This window comes from Triturus cristatus, chromosome 11, assembly GCF_964204655.1.
Source record: "Triturus cristatus chromosome 11, aTriCri1.1, whole genome shotgun sequence".
Classification (NCBI taxonomy): Eukaryota; Metazoa; Chordata; class Amphibia; order Caudata; family Salamandridae; genus Triturus; species Triturus cristatus.
In genome coordinates this window covers 269,595,362-269,611,241 of record NC_140594.1, presented here as the reverse complement: position 1 = coordinate 269,611,241, position 15,880 = coordinate 269,595,362, and the positions used below count along the sequence as shown (strand labels likewise).

General features: G+C 49.4%; 1 protein-coding gene across 5 annotated transcripts in view; it reads left to right on the top strand.

The window, feature by feature from the left end:
• The window catches only part of MORC2 (MORC family CW-type zinc finger 2), a 403,660-nt gene that overhangs the window by 132,876 nt on the left and 254,904 nt on the right, over positions 1-15,880 (top strand). The gene's annotated exons all lie outside the window — the stretch shown is intronic.

Below are 15,880 nucleotides of genomic sequence, written 5' to 3'. Positions count from 1 at the left end.
AATCGCAGTGACACTCAACCTTCTGAAAGTAAGTGGGGTCTCTGGGTGAAATACCATGAGGAAATGAGTGCTAATCAAGCAAATTAGGGCTGTTGTTCCCCTGGTAAGTCTTAATTTCTAAGGGAACCCTTAGGATCCCACTTCGGATTTTCCATCTTGGGTGGAAACAACCATTTTGTCACCGTCTATAATTGTATTAAACTGTATGTTAACTCAGCTATAGGCACAGAGAGCCTGTAATCTGCTGTTTTTTGTTTTAGATAGCATACACCTGTAAGCTTTTTTAAATTTTATTTTTTCTTATATTGAGCTTTAAACGAGAAGCAGTTGAACTCCTGAAATCCTCTGTTAGAGTGTCTGTTTTTCTCATACTCAGTATTGATTCTGTATAGTATTTTTTATTTTTTTTGTCTGCCCATTTGTTGATTCTTTCCAAAAACTAGTGCCAGAAACCAATGCCCACTTTACTCCTGTGACTATTAATTCTTAAAGCCTGATGAATTTATTTTTCTTTTATAAACGTTTTTCTTTTCCAAAAAGTAAAAATATCATAAATCTGGTTATATTGAGCTGGGCTTGATGTCTTTTAGATCATGTTTTATATATTTTTTTCAATTGAACGCTATCAGACTCTTTAGCCCTATTTCGTTGTTTTTCAAACAAAGAAACAATACGTAGTCGGTTATCACAGTTATGCAGCACTTTGTGAAGTGGAGTCATCACCAAATCACATCGTAGATGTAGTAATACTTAATAGCATAAGTGTATCTGATAAGGTGGCAAAGTGTCTAGTATATTGGTCACATAAAATATTTTTCGAGGCATATGAGCTGCAGATTACACACTGTGCATAGATCGCCATCTGGTGTTGGGCCCGGATGTTTGCAGTTGTTTTTCCTCTTGGAAAGTCTTTGGAAGTCACGAGGTATGTGACTCCTCCTTTGGATCGTATTGCGCATGGGCTTCGGCTCCATCCTCAGATTGGTTTTTTCCGCCATCGGGCTCGGATGTAATCTTCGCGCTCCGGTTCCGTACAGTTTCCAGTTCTTCTATCAACGCGCAATCCTCACCCCACTTCGCCGTATTGTTTTCGATTGTGATCTTCACACTCGGCGCGGCTCTCATCGATCAAGACCTTCGATTCCAGTCGTCGACGACGGCCTTCGGGCCTACCCAAGCTCCGGTCCTGGCTAATGGAAAGGACTCCCTTCAAGAAGTGCCCTCGATGTGGGTCCAAATTCTCCCACACCGACCTTCACTAAGTATGTAACCTCTGCCTCTCCCCTGAACACGAGGCTCGAGACTGTCCGGCGTGCAAGTCCTTCCGGTCCAAGAAAACCATTTGAGACCGAAGGGCACGAAGAACCATGGCACACTCGTCGACGGCGATTCCAGACGACATCTTCGGGGAAGGCATCAACGCTCCAGAAGAACACCACACCGATGAGGGCCTCGTCAGCGCCTCCGAAGCAGACGATTCAGATGTGGAGGACATCACTCCGGCACAGAGGGTCGTGAGTACCGAAGCCCCTCTCCCCACACCCTCGACGGCACCGAAAAAGGCTTCGGTCACACCTTCGCCTCTAGGCCTAGGCAAGACCAAAGACACTGCTTCCCACACCGCACCTTCGGGACCGGTAAAGAAGCCTATTAAGCCTTCCGGCGGCTCCGGCTCAAGCCAGCCCACCGTCGGTGCCGAGAAGCACTCCTCCGCACCGACGCCCAAAAAGAAAATGGCCTCCCCCTTCGGCACCGAGCTCCATACTGAAACACTCGGCGTCGAAAACCAGCTCCACCTCCTCGGTACCGACACTATCCCCGGAACCGAGCAGAAGACCCAAGGCCTCCGACACCGATAGCTCGAAGCCGAAAACCATCTCGGCACCGAATAAACAAACAGCCCTTACCAGGCCGCATAGTTCCAAACAGCGGACTAGCGCAGACTCTAAAATGAGAACCTACGGCCCGATGCCTTTGGCACCCACGGACAAACCACCCTCGGAAGAACTTTTTACACCTGATCCTTTGCAAAAGACATTGATCAAGGACCCTAAAACCGGACATTTGATGCTCAGCATCAAAAAGAGACAGCTGGAAAAGCCTGCCCCAGCTCCACCTCCAAAGAGGAAGGACTCTGCGACCTCCCCTTTCAGGATGCCTTCACCAGCTCCTCCACCCCCTCCATCTTCCCCTCCTACACCTCCTCCGTCTCCCCCCCCACACCCTCTCCGGGTGATGATGATGATTATGTCTAGGAGGACATAGGGGACATACCCCATGACCTACCTACAGGGGCCCCACTCCCACAGGCTCCCCAGACCCATGGGACGACTAACATCCCTGACATTCCTAACGTCCCGCAAGATGATCTCTACCCTTCGAGACCATCCCCACCAGAAGACTCAGGGTTCAACCACTTACTCCAAAGGGCTGCACACTATCACGGGGTGGATCTCCATACCGACACCCGTGGAGGACTTCCTTCTCGATACTTTTGACACCACGCATAGGGCCACCTCCATACTGCCCATGCTCAAAGGAGTTGTCAAACACGCGCCGGAGGTCTTTAAAGACCCAGTCAGAGCCGGGGTCATTAACCCGCGCATAGACAAAAATATAAAGCCGCCCCGACAGATCCTGCCTACATCAGAGGGCCAGCACCACTAGATTCCCTAGTAGTGTCTACAGCACGAAAGCGGGCAAACTCCCAAGCATCAGGCGAGGCACCACCACCTGATAAAGAGTCAAAACTCTTGGACGCATCGGGCAAGCGCACTGCATCTCAAGCTGCCAACATATGGCGCATTGCTAATACACAAGCGCTACTGGCAAGATACGACCGGGCCCATTATGCCGAACTAGAAGCCATAATGCAACACCTCTCTGACCAATATAAAAATAGGGCAAATTAGTTAATTCAGGAGGGCAAAACCATTACCAATACCTCCATCCGCTGTGCCCTAGATGCAGCTGACACCACCTCCAGAGCCATTAATACCAGCATCCTCCTCCGTCGCAATGCCTGGCAAAGGATCTCAGGTTTTAAACCAGAAGTACAAGCTTCCATCCTAAACCACCCCTTTGACCAGGAACATCTGTTCGGCCCAAAAGTGGATGAGGCCCTAGAAAAAATGAAATAAGACACCGATACTGCGAAGTCAATGGGAGCCTTACAATCACACCCTCCCAGGCGCTACTTTTGCAGCTCTTCCTTTCGGAGCACATCCAGAGGCTACTCCTCTGGCACCGCTTCCACTTCATATAAGGCCCCTACCCAATCCATCTTTGCAAGGGGTTACCAAAGAGGTGGCTACAGAGGCAACAATAATAAAGGCAGAGGCAAGACAAACACCGCCCGCTCTACCTCCGCACCTGCCCAATGACTCCCCTCCATTCCCCCCAGACCATCCCACTCCGGTCGTGGGCAGACTCCAAAATTTCCTTCCTGTCTGGACTACCATCACCTCAGACAAATGGGTAACACAAATAATTCGGTCAGGCTACTGCCTAGAACTAATATCTACCCCCCCCAAACATTCCACCCAGACAACGCCCAATGTCACAGGAACATCTAACACTACTAAAGCAGGAGGTAATATCCCTCCTACAAAAGGGGGCAATAGAACAGGTTCCTACCAACCAACAAAATATGGGGGTCTACTCCCTATATTTTCTCATACCAAAAAGGGACGAGACTCTACGGCCCATCCTAGACCTCAGGCCCCTAAACAGATACATACACTCAGACCATTTTCACATGGTAACACTTCAGCAGGTGCTTCCACTGCTCTCCCACAAAGATTTCCTGACCACTTTAGACCTCAAAGACGCCTATTTCCACATTCCTGTGCACAACGCTCACAGGAAGTTCCTCAGATTTGTAGTGGACAGCCAACACTACCAATTCAAAGTACTCCCGTTTTGGAGTCACAACAGCACCACAAGTATTCACCAAGTGCCTAGCAGTAGTGACAGCACACCTGCGGAGACAACACATCCATGTCTTCCCATACCTAGATGACTGGCTAATAAAAGCCAGTTCATAAAACCAGTGTGTACAACACACGCACACCACTATCCAGCTACTTCACCAACTGGGCTTCACAGTAAACCACGCAAAGTCCCATCTCCAACCGTCCCACGTAAAACAATATCTGGGTGTCACTATAGACACCTCAAGAGCGCTAGCCTACCCCACTCCTGCCAGGATAGCAAACATTCAGGCTCTACGCGCCAAATTTCAGCCACAACACTCTCTTCCAGCTCGAGTGTTCATGCAACTAATAGGGATGAGGGCCTCTTGCATATTCATAGTACCTCACGCAAGACTCCAGATGCGTCCTCTCCAAGAGTGCTTAGCGCGCCAATGGAACCAGGCCCAGGGTCACTTAACAGATCTGGTGTTGGTAGACGGTCGTACCCATCGCTCTCTGCAGTGGTGGACCACCAAAAACCTTTCCAAAGGGCGACCGTTCCTGGACCCGGTTCCTCAGATAGTACTGACAACGGACGCATCGCTCTCCGGCTGGGGAGCTCACCTATTACATCACACCATTCGGGGCAGATGGACACCTCAACAAAAGTTACTTCACATCAACCATCTGGAGTTACTAGCCATCTTTTTAGCCCTAAAATCTTTTCTCAGACAGATTTCAGGCAAGGCAGTCCTAGTCCGCACAGACAACATGACAGCCATGTACTATATACAAAAACAAGGCGGCACACACTCTCCACAGCTCTCTCAGCTAGCACAGAGCATATGGAGATGGGCCATACCCCAGAAAATCTTTCTCCTAGCCCAACATGTCCCAGGAGTCCAAAACACTAAGGCAGATCTGCTCAGCAGACAAATGCAACATCTCCACGAGTGGGAACGCCACCCGCAAGTTCTTCACCCGTACTTTCAAATGTGGGGGCATCCACAGATAGACCTCTTCGCCACCCACGAAAACGCCAAATGCCCAAGCTTCGCCGCCAGATATCCACACCCATTGTCCAAAGGCAATGCGATCTGGATGAACTGGTCAGGCAGATTTGCATACGCTTTTCCGCCTCTCCCACTCATTCCATTAGTGGTGCGCAAACTACATCAACACTCCCTCATACTAATCCTAGTAGCTCCAACTTGGGCCAGACAACCGTGGTACACCACACTGCTGGAACTATCTGTAGTACCGCCCCAAAAGTTACACCTCTCTCCACACCTGTTAACCCAGAACCATGGAGAGATCAGGCACCCGGACCCAGCTCAGCTCAACCTTGCGATCTGGCTCCTGAAATCCTAGAATTCGGTTATCTAAATCTTCCCCCTGACTGCATGAACGACATTAAAGAAGCTAGACGACCCACCACTAGAGCGTGCTACGCAGCCAAGTGGAAACGTTTTGTTGTCTATTGTCACAATACCATCAATTCCCTAGATGTATCCATTCAACACATCATAGGCTATTTACTACACCTACAAAGATGCAATCTAGCCTATTCGTCCATTAGACTGCACCTTGCAGCCATAGCAGCTTATCTACAAAACAGGCAACATCTATCACTTTTTAGAGTACCTGCCATTAAAGCCTAGACTAATGGGGCCTCCCTTTGAACCTCTATACAAATGTGAACTTCAATTCCTAACATGGAAAACTGCCTTTCTTGTAGCCATCACTTCCCTCAGAAGGGTCAGTGAGATACAAGCACTTACCATTCAAGAACCTTTTCTCCAAATGCACCATAACAAGGTTGTTCTCCGTACCAACCCAAAATTCCTCCCTAAAGTCATTTCTCCTTTCCACCTAAACCAATCTGTAGAACTACCAGTATTCTTCTCGCAACCACAGACCGTTGCAGAAAGAGCTCTTCACACATTAGATGTCAAACGAGCCTTATTCTACTACATCAAGAGAACACAACCTTTTCATAAGACCAATCAACTGTTTGTCTCTTTCTCACCACCACACAAAGGCAACCCCATCTCCAAGTCGAGGATAGCTAGGTGGATTGTCAAATGCATTCAGATTTGCTACCACAAAGCAAAACAAACGCTATCCGTTCCCCCTAAAGCCCACTCTACACGTAAAATAGGGGCTTCAATGGCATTTTTAGGGAACATCCCATTAGATGATATCTGCAGTGCAGCTACATGGTCAACACCGCACACTTTCACTAAACAATATTGTGTAGATGTGCAAACTAAGCAACAGGCTAGTGTGGGCCAGGCTGTACTCAAAACATTATTTCAAACCACTGCAACAGATACGGGTGGTCGCCGCTAAGGATGGGTACTGCTTTATAATCTATGCACAGTGTGTAATCTGCAGCTCATATGCCTCGAACAGCACATGCTACTTACCAGTATGCATCTGTTCTTGGCATGTAGAGCTGCAGATCTACACACTCCCACCCGCCTCCCCGGCTAACTTTATCTGTTCCAGTCTATCTTATTTAGATACAACACACATGGGCATCTTCACTGTTATTACTACGCTCCATCTTTCCCTGCTGGCAAAAAACAATCTGAGGATGGAGCCGAAGCCCATGAGCAATACGATCCAAAGGAGGAGTCACATACCTCGTGTCTTCCAAAGACTTTCCAAGAGGAAAAACAACTGCAAAAATCCGGGCCCAACACCAGATGGCGATCTATGCACAGTGTGTAGATCTGCAGCTCTACATGCCAAGAACAGATGCATACTGGTAAGTAGCATTTGCCTTTCACAGTTCAATGCAGAGGAATATCACATTTTTGTTTAAACAGGATCCAGATGTAAAATAACTAATTCCATGATACTCCATCCATGGCACCTATATTTTATCATACACTTAAGGCACCCTCTGCTCATGTATGTAACCTGTTCGCCCGACTTGCACCTATCAATGGTTTTACATCAATTATTACAAGTTGAGGAGTTGGAACCTCAATAATTGAGTGATACCTTGTTTTTTGCCGTATTACAAAATCTGTTATTATATTTGAAAATTGTCACTTTATGGCAGATGCCCAACAGAACTAGTTACACTGATAAATCTAAAAGACTACACAACACGCTAGATACACAGATTCACCCCTCACCCAGAATTACTAAATCTGGGTACACTCCTCTAGGATCTACAGCCTCTTGGCATACGTTTCTACTGATCATGCCTGTAGGAAAGTGCCCCTTTTTGACATGGTCACCCCCACTTTTTGCCTGGTATTTGATGCAATTTTGACAAAAAGTGCACTGGGTTCCCGCTGTCTGGGGCCCCAATGCCAGATCTCTTTCCCTAAAACTGTACAACTGTTCCCTCAATTGGCGATACCTTTAGCACTCCTGTAAGTCCCTAGTAAATTGTACCACGAGTCCCAGGACATGGTCCCTAAGGGCTGCAGCATGTATTGTGCCACCCTAAGGGACCTCTCACATGACTCTTGCAGACCTCCATTGCAGGCTGCGTGTCTTGGTACAGATAAAAGTGAAAATACTACATTGCACACATCCCTGTGTACCATGCATTCAGACACTGCAAGCGGTAAGCCACCCCTACAGCAGGCCTTACAGCCCTAAGGCTGAGCACACTATACAACATGTGTGGACATATTTGCATGAGCAGAAATGCCCCTTTGACGTCTAAGCCAATTCTTAAATGTCACAAGTGAACAGGGAAGTCATTTTAAGTGCAGGTGCTGGACACTGATAAAAACAAGTTTTCCAGCTACATGATGGCTTCACTGAAATCTATGATGTTTGGTATCAAACACCTTGTATTAGTAAACCTGTTTCCAGTGGTGGATTTATTAATGCATGCAACCAGAGGGCCCCTTAGAGATGCCCCATGAAAACCCAGCAGCTTGTAGTGTGCTGGCCGACTGGTGTAAACCAGCCTGCACCATAGACAGATTTTCAACCCCCTGCAGGTGGGAGCCTACGCTCTCTGAGGGCAGAAACAATGCCTGCTCTTGCCGGAGGTGTTGTCACCTCCTCCAAGCAGAATAGCTCATTAATCTAACGCCTTTGATATGTGATTAGGGCTTCCCCAGACCAGGGAAACACCAGCCCCCTTCCCTGGGCCCATTTGGCACCAGGGCACGCAGGAAATTAGATATGCAGGGAGGTGTGGTGCACTACCAGGCCAGCCACACCCCTAAGTCCAAAGGTGAGCTGCCTGTTGTGCCCCCCCCCCCCCCCCCATTAGGAAAATGCCATCCTATTGGTGGTGGCAGATTTAAGAACTCTGTGCCAGGGTCATGCCCACTTTCCACAGGAAGTGGTCATATAGAGTGGTGTAGTGACCCCAAGGGTAAGTAGGTCATTGGCTAACACCCTTTTCCACCCCTTATGCCCCTATATTTAGTATTTAGGGGAACCCCTGGCACCAGGAAAGCAGATTCTACCGACTTGAAAAGAACACTGAAGTGCTGCGAAAAGCAAGAACTGAGGTGCAGCGACTGACTTTGTGCTAATCCTGTCAGCCTGCCTGCCTGCTGTCCCCGACGTGTGCGTGTAAGAAAGTGGCTCTGTATATACTGCACCAAAGTAAGGTTCAGTGTGCAGAGTCCACAGTCCCCAGAGGTTTGGCAGAGGCTAAAGTTAGATATAACCTTACTCTCTAAAGTGGTTGCTTGGTCGAGCAGTAAGGCAGTATCAGAGGACAGTGTAAAGCATTTGTTGTACACACTCGGTCAGCAAATGGTCTCACACACTCAAGAACTGAACTCTAGATGAATTGTTTTTATATAAAAAATATATAGTTTTTTTTTTTTTGTAGAACCAACAATAGGTATCAAAATATACTTTCTCAGAATGAGATGCTTTAGTTAAATACTTTCAATAGGCAATAGACTTTTGAATGCAATAGTTACAGTTGTTGCAATAGGCAACACAATTCAAACACAATCATAACATTGAGCACAATGGGACTTTTTAAGTAAATGCAATTTTAGTTACTTTATGTATGATTTTCTTACTCCGGGTTGGATCCTGGATTCAACCCTGGTGTATTTCCTGTAAACAGTTGAAAGAAATCGTTTTTGTTACACAGGCGATTTTTAAGGAATATTTGTAAGTTTCAAAAATCGACACATGAATTTCTGGCAAAAACCAGGCAATGTTATCCTATGGAGGAAAATCAAGTTATCGGTAAGTACGGTTGTAATTACTTTTCAGGGTCAGTGCTGGGCACCAAGATCCAGCACTGGGATCTCTCCTGATGGCAGGCGAGTTATTTCGTTTTCGTTGATCGGCTGATTTTTTGTGAATATTTTAAAGTTTCAAAACTCGACTCTTAGATGAATTTCTAAGTGAAACCAGTCAATGTTACCCTATGGAGGAAAAGTGAGTTATCGGCTTTTGGGTAAGTACTCGACTGGCAGAGTTAAGGTTCTGGGCATAGACTCGGGGGTCTCCCAGGGTCAGGTAGGTAAAGTTGTTAAACCCTCAGCGGCACAGGGGCAACCGGGTGCAGAGAGAGTTAGGCCCAATGTTATCCTATGGTGGGCAGGGGGCCTTTGGTTGGTGGCTAAGAGCAGGCAGGCTACGCGGCTGTGGGAGCTGGGCTCCTGGTCACTTGCTCAGGGCAAGTGGGGAAGAAATATAGGACAGAGGTTGCACTCCCAGGGGCACTCGGGCGGCTGGGTGCCAGGTGCTTTTGAGCCGTCGGGTGCTCAATGGATTTCAATAGAGAAGCTACAAAACGGAACAAAGGCTGCAAACACGGGCCGAAGATTCTTCAGGTGCAACCACCACTTAGAGAGGTAAGTTGGGAAGCTGTAGGTTAGGTAGGTACCCAGGAGCTGGGCACAGGGGGCCACAGGGCGCCGGGTGCAGGGGTGTCTTTTCGCGTCGGGAAATCTTACCCTCAGCTGGTCGTGGTTGGAGGGGTCCCTGGTTCTGAGGCTGCAGGCGTCGTCCGGAGCGTTGAGGTGGGTCCTTGGGTGCTGGATTCTTGGTCACAGTCACCGGGGGGGACGTCCTCGGGGTCTTTGTCCACTCCGGCACAGGCCAGGCTTGCCGCTTGCAGAATGTGCAGGAGTCGCTGTTCCGGGTTGGCACCAGGGGCTTGTTACTTGCTTTGAGGAGAACCACTGCTCGTGGGAGTCCCAGTCTTTTTAGAGTCACAAGGCAGTCAGGTCCTCTGGGGTTTTTGAGGTTGCTGACCACTGGAGACGCCGGGTTTCAGCAGGAGCCGGTTCGAGGGTTGACAGGCTTGTAGGGCTGGGGCCAAGTCAGTTGGTGTCGTCCTCTTGTTAACAGCTGCACGGCAGGTCTTCTTTCTTCTTGCTTGTTTCGGATTCGGGATCTGAGGAAGGAAGGTTCAGGGTGCCCCTAAATACTAAATTTAGGGGCGTTACAGGTAGGTAAGAGGTCAGGGACCAATGGGTCCCTTCCCTAGGGTGGGTACACCCCCTATCCTGCCACTCTCCAGTGGGAGGGGGAGGGGGACAGGAGCCTAATCCTGATTGGGCAGGGCTCCCCATCTTCAAGATGGCGAGAGGCCGGAGTTGTGCTTCACCTCACCTCCCCCACCTGAGGGGTGGGGTTGGCAGAGGCTGGCACACCCCCTTTCCTTACTTGGGCATTCCCGCCAGAGTGGGGGTCTGAACCGGTGGGGGCCAGTTGCTGAGTACAGCAAGTGGCCTGGAGAAGCTCACAAAGGAAGCATGCCTTTGAAGCTTCCCCTGCCCATCCTGGGGAAGGAGACCTAGCACCTCGCCCAGGATGTGCATTGTTGCAGGCCCAGGAGAGCGAATGGCACTCTACCCAGGGGTCCAGCAACATATCTGCTGTGTGGCAGCCTCTCAGACAGGATGTGGATTGTAGGTTAGGTTCAGGGGGCAACTCTAAGTTGCCGTCTGTGGTGCATCTTACATTAAATCCCACACTGGCATCAGTGTGGGTTTAATGTGCTGAGAAGGTTCATACCAAACTTCTCAGTCTTCAATGTAGCCATCATGGTGCTGTGGAGTTCGTGTTGATGACCTCCCAGCACCATATACTCTTAATGGCAGCACTGCACTTACAGTGCCCAGGAATGGACCTGGGTACTGTAGGGGTACATGGCTCATGCACCTGTACCCACACCACTGGCATAGGGCACTCAGCTAGAGGGGTGACTGAGGTATGTCAGGGTAGTGTGTGTTGTGGGCATGGCACACAGGGATGTGTGCCATGTCGACTCGGTTTTGTTCTGCACCAAGACACTCAGCCTGCAAAGGCAGTGTGTGTGTGTCAGGGTACAGGGCCTCTAATGGTGGCACAATAAGTGCTGCAGCCCTTAGGGGCCTTTTCTGGTTACAGGGCCCTGGGTACCTAGGGTACCATTTACCAGGTGCTGACATGTGGCCAGAGATGCCAATTGGGTTTAGGCTTCATGCAGTTTTAGGGAAGGAACACAGGCCCTGGGTACTTGATTGGCAGGAGCCCAGGGCACACTCAGTCAAAGTACATCAGCCATTCAGCAAAAGTGGGGGCATACCATGCAAGAAAGATGGCACTTTCTCACAGTGCGTCAAAGACGACGTCCTGCAGCTGCTCTGCATCCAAAAGCCTGGGAGGACTGCCAGCACTTCAAGAAGCAACCAGGATCTCCTATGGAGTTGCGGAGCTGCTCACCTGCAGGCACGCAAGAAGAACCAAAAGGACTCCGGATCTCCGAAAACTCTACACCGCAAAGCACCACTGCCCCAGTGCCCCCCCCAGCCTGAGTGAAAGTGGTCCAATGGTGCCAGTGAGGTCCTGAGGCCCTCAAGAGTTGAACCCCATCTTGGATTTACCTGGACTAGATTACCAGTCGTCTCCTGCAGCCTCTATGTGCAGCCCACTCTCCAGCAGTGAAAACTCGATGCCTCAAAACACCACTGCACCCGAGCCCCACAGCCACAGGAGAGGCGAACTGTGAGAAAGCCCCCCTTTTGACCTGGTTAGCCCCCACTTTTTGCCTGGTATTGAGGTGGTTTTGATTGTTGTGCACAGGGTCCCTGCCGATCAGGTCCCCTGTGTCCGTACTTCTTCCCTAACAATTTTCCACAATTGGCCCTTCAGGCCCCCTGTAGGTCCCTAGTAAATGGTACATGGGGCATAGGGACTGAGGAGGTAACCATAGGGATTCCTCACCTAGACCATGCAGACTGTCACTGCAGCATGCATGGCCTGGTGCAGACAAAACGACAAAGCTGACATGGCACTTGTGTGCCATGCCAACTAGCACTGCCTAAGGCTCTAGCAGGCATTACAGCCCTAAGGCAGGGTGCACTATATCACAGGTGTGGGCATATCGGCATGAACAGATCCGCCCGAACAATATTTATGTCCAATCTTAGATATTGTCAGTGCCAAGGAAGCCATAGAGAGTTCATGGGCTGGAAATTCGACAACTCGAGTCCCACAGCACTATGATGACTTCTCTGAACACAGTAGTGTTTGGTACCAAACTACTACTTACAATAAATCCATACTGATGCTAGTGTGGGATCTATTATAACATGTACTCAGAGGGCACCCCAGAGGTGCCCCCTGAAAACCTACCAATACTGGTGGGGTCACTGACTGGCTGTCGGCAGCCAGCTACCACCAGCCATGTTTCTGGACCCCTTGGTAGAGAGCCAGAAACATGCACTCAGTGGTCACCTCAGAGGTACCCCCTGGAAACCTACCAGCCCTGGTGTGGTCATAGACTGACTTTACCCAGCCTATCACCACTATGCATGTTTCTGGACCCCTGGGTCAAGAGCCCCCACTTTCTTGGACCAGAAGCACATTCCTCCTCCCCAGTATGGGCACATGCTAGAGAGGGAAGCTTCAAAGGCCTGCCGTATTTGTAAGGCGACCCCCAACTTCTGCTGCTAGCAGCAGATGGCATCCCCCTGTTTAACCCCCACTTTGGGCCGGAAATCAAGAAAGAATAGGAAGTGTGCCCACCTTTGCCAACTCCCCCATAAGGTGAAGAAGGTGAGGTGAAGTACACCTTTCAGTCCTCGCCATCTTGAAGATGGGGGGGGGGGAGGGGACTCCTCCAATCAGTGCTAGGACTAGCACCCTCCCACAGGGGTGTGGCATAATTTTGGGTGTAGAGACCCCAGGTAAGGTGCTCAAAGGCCCTACCTGCTACTCCTCTAAAACGTCTCTAAATTTAGTATTTAGGCGGCGTCCCCAGATCCTGAAACTAGTTTCTGCCGACCTAAGAAGGACTAAGAATACACCATGCAGAGAAGACTGTCGACGCCCACTGGCTTGGCCCCAACCCTTCAAGCCTGTCTGCAGCTTAAAAGACCCTGCAAAAGAAAGTACTGCTGTCCTGCAGCCAGTGACCTCCAGAACCTGAGAAAGATTGCCTTCCTTCGATAAAGACCAGAACTCCTGAGGACAGCGGACTTGTCCCCAAGAAACAAAGACAAAGGACTCTGGTGCCCTTGGAACCGCTACTCCTGACTACTCTGCACCCGACGCCCACTGGTCCAAAAAAGGTTCCCCAGCGATCCGTAGTCCAAGTTCAGCATTGACCTACCCCTCCTGGACTCCATAATGAAGCCTGCAGTGTGAATCCAAAGGCTCCCCCAACCGCGACCGGCTCCGGTGAGAAGAATCTGACATCAAAGGACACCCCTGAACCCAAACCCTCTGGGCCGTGGGGAGCTCGACCGACTGTGTCCCTAAGACCCACAACACCTCATCTTGCCTCTGCTGTCGCTGGTTTCCTTCATGCATCCTCTGGCTTGACGTCTGCTGCCTATTTGTCCAACCTTGTGTCTCCATTGAAAAGCTTTGGGCGGCCGACGCTGTATTTGCACCCGGCCACCCCTGTGCAGCTGATCGTGTATGTTTTGTGCTGCCTTGTAGCTGCCACCATGCTTTCTCTAACCCCCGAAGCTTGCCCCCTGCAACAAATTTGCTTGTCTCCATTGAAACGCAAGGGGCTCATTTTCAAATTTGACCTCTGCACCCGGCTGCCCCAATGCTGCTGGTGATGCAGACTTTGTGCTTACCTGAACCTTGCCCTCTGTTGACCGTAAACCCCTGAGACTGGAACTGTACGTGGGGTACGTACCCTTAAACGCATTGTTGGTTTCCTCCATGGGTTAACTTGGAACGGTTTCAAAAGTTGACACTTAGTGCAATTTTCAAAGACTAAAGTATTTTTCCTGCAAAACATAAATTCCTTTTTGCGAAGATATTAGTTTTAAAATGAAAATCAAACAAAGCTTATTTTTATATAAAATTGGTGTTGATTACCCTTTGAGTCATGTGGCATTTAGTTTTCATTGTATTCACCACAAATGTCTTACACTCCTCTGTGTTAGGCCTAAGGCTGCTTGCCCACACTACCACAGATAGAGCACTTTGGGTTTGCATTGAGCCTTGTACACTTCTGGGGGAATCTCTGGACTCTGTGCATGGTGTAACTACCTAGTGGCTTACTGTATACAGTCAGCTGGAGGTGGACAGAAGGTGTCACTACATGCCCGAGCTTCGTGAGACTGCGTCCCCCCTGTTGGTTGAGCCAGACTGGCCCCCTAGTCCTTACTTGCAGCACCTGTGTCCCAGGACTGTTAACCATTAATACCAATGGGACACCTGATGCCAAAAAGCATCTCTACACGTGGACAGCACAGTGCCTTCTGAGTTGACCTCTTGGTGCTGTCTTGAACCTTGCCCGGTACTTAGCTTAACTCCAGAAGATTGGTTCTGTAAGTCGCTGACAAGTGCCCAAATGCAGTATATGTGTTTTCCCCAGAGGATACACATTATCGCATTAGAGTCAATACATGTATATTTACTGGTTTTCTTCAAAACTGCAATTCAAAAAAGTACCCACCCAATAACGAAGCTCTTGGCGCTAGAAATTAAATAAAAATATGTGTTATTTTCTACATTGGTGTGGATCTCCTTACTGGATTTGTGTGTGTCATTTACTGGCTATGTATGCAACAAATGTCTAACTCTCCTCCTTGATTAGCCTAAGGTTGCTCGACCACACCACCACAAAAAGAGCACCTTGGGATTGTAAAGCAAGCCATGTCCACTAGTAAGGGATACCTGGGCTCTCCACACAGTATACCTCTGTTTGGTATATTATATACAGAGCCAGCTTCCTTCATCACCAGAGTAGATTAGCTTACACATGATAAATCCTATGTTCGAGGCATATGAGCTGCAGATTATACACTGTGCATAGATCGCCATCTGGTGTTGGGCCCGGATGTTTGCAGTTTGTTTTTCTTCTTGGACAGTGTTTGGAAGTCACGAGTTCGGTGACTCCTCCTTCGGTCCGTACTGCGCATGGGCTTCGGCTCCATCCTCAGATTGTTTTTTTCCGCCATCGGGCTCGGATGTAATACTTCGTGCTCCGGCTTCGAACCTCTCCAGTTCGACCTTCTGCGAAAAATCCTCGTCCATCGAGATTCTTCAGACAAAATCATCTTCTTTATCTCTCTCTTCGGCACTTCTTCGATTCCAGGCATCGGCCGCGGCCTTCGGGCCTATCTCGACTCCGGTCTCGGCCGATGGAAAGGACTCCCTTTAAGAAGTGCCCTAAATGTGGGTCTAAATTTCCCCACACCGATTTACATCAGGTGTGCAACCTCTGCCTCTCTCCCGAACACGAGGCCCGAGACTGCCCCGCCTGCAAGTCTTTTCGATCGAAAAAGACTATTCGGGATCGAAGAGCTAGACTCACCATGGCGCACTCCTCGACCTCGGCTCCACCTGACATCTTCGGAGAAGACATCGAAGCTTCGGGACAGCAGCACACCGAACAGGATGACGACCTCGTCAGCGCTTCCGAGGCCGACGACTCCGACGTGGAGGAGATCTCACCGGCGCAGAGGGTCGTGAGTACTCTACCCCCTCCCACTCCCACACCGAAAGAGACTCCGGTTACACCTTCACCTCCGGGCCTAGGCAAAACCAAACAT